Source organism: Ruditapes philippinarum, unplaced genomic scaffold (assembly GCF_026571515.1).
Source record: "Ruditapes philippinarum isolate M1 unplaced genomic scaffold, ASM2657151v2 ctg10157_1_1_1_1, whole genome shotgun sequence".
In the NCBI taxonomy this organism is placed as follows: domain Eukaryota; kingdom Metazoa; phylum Mollusca; class Bivalvia; order Venerida; family Veneridae; genus Ruditapes; species Ruditapes philippinarum.
In genome coordinates this window covers 23,012-29,202 of record NW_026865503.1, presented here as the reverse complement: position 1 = coordinate 29,202, position 6,191 = coordinate 23,012, and positions in this window count along the sequence as shown.

The window sequence follows — 6,191 nt, the reverse complement described above, 5'->3', positions numbered from 1 at the left end:
TTTATACTGTCTCCATGTAAAAAAAAACAATGTCGTTTATTGTTTTTATCAAGACATTACAACTATTACAACTCTGAAGTATATTTGTATCTTATATGAAAATGAATGCGTTGAGTAAGGGGAATAATTCCGGGTGGTTTTATTTACATTCATATGTGATTCTTTTGAAGTTTATGTTAAGTAGACATATGATATTACTTTGAAATTAAAATTTAATCTTTCTCTCTAATACAATCTTACTCATTGCCATGTTTACAGTTTCCCATATTTAAAAATAAATAAAAAAGATTGATAATATTCTTTAAAAGATTTCTAAACAATAGTCATGCATACAACAGAACTACAAGAGTGTCTTTGTTTACAGGTTTGCAGCATCTTTGCCATGAAGTGTTTATGCTAAATCTATCTGAATTACAATATGATCTTATGATCTCTTTTCTGTGACAAGAATTTATTTTTTAACAAAATTTGAAGCAATATCGGATCCTAAATGTATATTTTAATACTAAACTTTTGAATTATAAAAAAAAACGGTTACTTTTAGAAGTCGCATTTTCTTTTCAGCCATTAAACTTGTAGTCACTTTCAAACCAGACACGATAAAAAAGACAACAAGATCATCGTGGTCTCGAATAGCCCTATCAACACAGGTGGTTGTTACAACAATAAAACTGGCATCTTTGTGGCACTAGTTCCTGGTCTGTACTTGTTTACAACTCAGATATGCATGATTCAACCTTCTCATATTTACATTGGTATCACCGTTTAAGGAAAGGTCGTTGCGCAAGGTTTACTTTGGCAAAGAGAATGGCAAAAATACTACACATTGAACGCTCTTGCGGAAGTAGGTCTAGCAGATCAAGTTTCAGTAAATTGTATTGCAGAGTTCGAAAGCAGAGAATCGTTGAGGAAACATACCTGGGCAAAAAGATGTTTCTCGGGAGTTCTTTTACATGACAATAATTAATAGAAAACACAAAATTTCAACAAGTTTGCTTATGTTTTCGATTATTGTTCCATACAAATAAATATTATCAAAAGGAAATGATCTTGCTGTCACAATATATAAAGGATATATTCTTCTGAACGTTCTATGAACGAACACTATGTGGACGTCGCCTTGCCTTGTTGATCCTCATCATTTTAGTTCTGTAAATTGTGGTTTACAATATCACATTGAACAGTACTAAAGAATTATACCATAATTTGAAATGTTCATGTGTGTTATAATTTTTCTCGATGAACTAATCTTTGCTTTTCTTAAATCAGATTGATACTTGTTAGAGTATTATACAGTATTTTGCGTCTGTGAGAATAAAAATATCTCATCAACCATATTCATTCAATGAGAAATGACTTTGTTTGAAAATACGTAATTTAAACCACATCAAAAAAGAGAACAAAAAGCGCCGCAATGCGACGAAAACCAGGTTTTCAACGACCAAGTTTTGATGTGACAGCAATCAATATGTCAAAGTGCACTGAAGTTATTGAGTTATTGAGCTGAAAATTCTATTGTAAGCAATTGACCTTGAACTTGCTCCCAGATATCTGAGTGGCAATCCAAAGCTGCCACTCAGCAAGTTTGGTGTGAAAAGGTCAAAGCAAACTCAAGTTAGATCATGATAACTAAATACATTAACCTTGATCACAGACACCTGGGTAGCAATCCCAAGCTGCCTCTTGATATAAGCTACCCATTCATTAAGTTTGGTGTCAATAGGCCAAAGCAAACTCAAGTAATTGAGCAGAAACTGAATTGCTATTTTTAGCAACAGTGACATTGACCTTAATCACAGACACCTGGGTAGCAATCCCAAGCTGCCTCTTGATATAAGCTATCCATACACCAAGTTTGGTGTCAATAGGCCAAAGCAAACTAAAGTTATTGAGCGGAAACCAAAAGATGACACCCGACCGAACACCCGCCCGCCTGCCCGCCCGCCCGCCGACTTCGGCATTACAATAACCCGGTTTTCGTTGAAAACCTAGTTAAAAAGTAACATGGTTCGCTATTGCGAAGAGTTATTCGTATCATGGCGTTATCCACAATTTAGACTTTAAACTGTCATTTGTAATATTTTTTCTCATGACAAAAAATGCTAATGCGAAAGGGTGCATCCAAACGGCTTTTAATTAACTCTCAGTTACAGGACAAAATAAGATTCATTACGACCAAATGGCAATATAGATAGAGCAGTTAACATGAAAAACATTGTATGTAAGACGCCTTATCTGTCATTCATTGTTGAGTTCATAGTCGTAAGGGTAGTTTCTTATATCTCCATGTAATGTGAAATGACATTGAATACTTTGATTTGAAATTACGTTTGCAGTGTGTCATTTAAAAGCGTTTCTTCCATGCACCTATTGCATTGACAACTTTTTCCATCTAGAGAAAATAAAGCAAACAAATGTATGCTACAGTTTAATAGACATAAAGGCAGGTTGAAAACTGTAAAATGACATTTGTTTTAACCTTGAATGAGTTTAGATCACAAGAAATTGTGTAAATATAAAATGTTAACAAAACTACACCTTTACACTGCTGGAACCGAAATGATTTTCCAGTATAGAGATACATATATGCCAGGCTGCACATCCGTGTAGACTTAACAGACTCTAGATCTGTACTTATGGCTGACTAACCAGAAATTTTCATCCTGATATTCTAAGAATGATAGCCAGATCTAAAAAATGGAAGTTTAAAAAGGGCATTTTACAATTTCAGCAGGTTAAGATTAGGCTTGCAAATATGTACAGTCTTAACAGTTTTATCGATCTATTTTTCTTGTATCATCCCACCACGTTACATTTTATTACAAATAGGATAAGTCGAACAAATTAATTAAAGGCTTACTTTGGCAAAAATGCCCCCAGGTTAATATTTACAAACTAATGTGTGAAATATATCTCCTGTAGATAATGCATATTAAACGTTTTTGAAACGTTCATCTTTTGCAAATGGAAAGTAGAAAAAAACTGTTAACGCAATTTTTTCTAGAAAGTAAATATGATATTTTCAAAATTTCCTAGCAAACTTAGGAAGAAAACTGATCTCCCGTTTGATTTGCCTCTTACTCTTGTAGTATATATACCAATTTAAGAAATAACTGTGAAAATTACTTCTCCTTTCCCCTCGGTATGTGTACTTCGTTTAGAAGACACAGTGCATCGGCAGATGATTTAAGAACTAATGCCCGGGGTAGCGTTTAAGGCGGCACAACTTAGCTTGCATGAAGTTAACTGCTGGTGTCCTGGTGCGTGAGCCCGTAGCACGATTAGACGGCTTGAACGGCAGGCATTTTGCTGGCACAAACAACCCTTTTCAGGGCTACCCTTTCATATTCTCAGGTAAATGTACATTTATGTTCTCATTGACTGCCATGTGACCTATTTTGGCTCAAAATTCATATCTTTGGCTAATTCTCCGTGAAACTTGCACGGAGGTAATTTATTACCACTTTGTGCTTCAAAATTTATTCTTTAAGGGCATGACTGGTGAATGTCCTGGTCCGTACTCGAGAGCGAAAGCTGCATTTTGTGCGTGAAAGAGCGGGTGGACCCTCATTAAGCATAAACTACACACACATACTGTGAAAATTAGCCTCTAAGGAAATGGCACATTTGTCATGTCTGCCCTCGATAAAAGGGCAGACAGCTCTTTGTCCATTTCTCGTAAGAGACGGGGGATCCTGTGATACGTGTATATGGTCGCTCGGTCACTTTCGTAATAAAATGTCCTCAATGCATGTATGTGGTATCATGGTCGGAAATCTCTAATAAAATTACCTGGTCAAACGTACTGCCTGGTGCAAATTCTTATTTTTTTTTCTTTTAAATATTAAACTCGTAATAAGGAGTTTTAAAAGTCTTATCAGTTGGGGCATTTTCGGCTTTAATTATTAGTTATAAAAGCCTTTCTTTTGTACAATCTTTAAGGCAAAGAGTGTTACATCGTTTGTTGTTTAGTGTTTTTTGTTGTTGTTTTTTTTTGTAAACTTTCAGTCATTTATATAACACCAAACAGAGTCCACAAGTTTTAACGAATTCCAAACACAGTTAATGGGTAATTTCTGTTCTATATTTTGTAAAATTTTGTACAGGAATCATCTCTTATGGACCTATAAGTCTTATCTTATTTACCTGTCAATTATACATACAATATAGCACTCATTTAAATAGTCGGTCGCACTTCGGTTCTGTCCGTGCAGTTTATGAGAATTAATATGGAGTATATTAATAATGTTTTGAAAAGTCACACCAGCTAAGGCTTTGTCACATCCGTAGTAGCAGTCGGTTAAAGATCCTATATGCTGTAATTTTTGTTGTTACCACACTTAAGTGAAATTTTATATTATTAGTTATAAAGATCGTTGACAGGTTATATGGCTTTATAAACGGCTATTTGTAAATATAACCCGAGCCGTTAGGCGAGGGTTATATTGCAAATAGCCGTTTATATACGGCCATATAACCTGTCAACAATCTTTTTAACGAATTTAATAATACAGCAAGCATCATTTTGATAGAAAAAAAGTAAGATTTCTTCATGAATCGACAGCAGCCGTGTATATAAAACTATATAAACGTCACGATTATCCAATGAAAAAAATGACGTTACAAACGTTCAGTTTTATAAATGTATATATATTTATGCTACTAAAACAATTTTCAAACATCGAAGAATATGTAAAATCCATACTGAAAATATTTGTTTACATTATATGTAATCATTAAAATATATGCATTCATTTCTTATTGAAAACTTTGACTTAAACTTTATAGAAAATAAATTTTTAATAACTTCCCTTTATTAACATGAAAATGTCAATTCGTAAATATCTTTACAAATAATGCCTTTATGGACCTACAATATTGATAAATCTTCATTTGAGCATTATTTTTATGATATAATACCATACAAAATGGATCTTTCAGTGATTGTCTAATATATTAGAGGTCTGTGGTTCGATCCCTACTGTTGTTTTGTTTTATACGTACCCTTTTTAATTTTTTTGCAGTATATTCTAATGGAAATGGCCAAGCGCTTGCAAAATTGTATACACGGATATGAAGCAACTTAGAAACACTGCCTCGATTTATATTGTGTTTTACGGCATTGAAATGACATTTATTGATTATGATTCTAATTCTAATTCTTAATCCATGTTATTTAAAAGAGTATAGACTTTACCAAAATAATTTCAAAACATATTAAAACAAAACGAACAACATAAAAAAACAATCATAGTTTCAATAATGTTAAATAATAAGAAAAAAACAACATAGACCTGAGCATACTCGATCTTACAACACGTATGACATGTACAAATTATAAACCCGTAAGTTATCACAATATATTAATCTTCGATAAATTTTCGGTAAGTTTCGTGAGATGTACGCAATATGATGTGATTTGATTTGAGTCTATGAAATAATTATACCGAACGTTATAACGCAATATATTAGCTATTGCGCTATAATATAATTGATATTTTGTGTGCATTGACCGTATAATCAGTATGCAATTGACAGGTTAATAAAATCAAACATTACCGTCTCTGCAATTTAAAGAAATGTTTATAAATACAATTCACAACAAAGAATTGTTTATTAAAAATAATGTAATCAATAATTCACATGATTTTTTTTTTTACTTTAAATTGTATTCTAGAATAATACGCACTGAACTATATTTTTCAATGCGCAATGTGAACGCATGGTGGTGGTGGTAGTATACACCCCGGAACACGACAGAAAGCCACATTTACCAGAGCACAGTTCAGCCACCGCATCGTTCCTGAGAAGGCTGTCAAGCAGTTTACCAGTACCAGCTTCCTTCACTTTCGCAAGGAACTGATAACTTTTGTACATGCCATAGCAGAGGTACTGTGCGAATGACCGTAGAAAGGATTTCATGGTTAATCACTACAAGTTGCACCGTCCGGGAATTTTCAGGGGTCGCCGATTCACAGTCCAACACTTAACCTATTTAACGAACCGGACGGCTTCATGAAATCAGACAACATTGTAAATGCAACAGACGCTGTGACCATTGACCAATAATGAATTTACATAAAAAAATATAAAAAACAAATATACAAATATACTTATACAAAAAAAACATTAAATGATATATCAGGCCAATATTAGAGAATCAGTTTTAATTGCCCTTTTGCTAGTCTGTA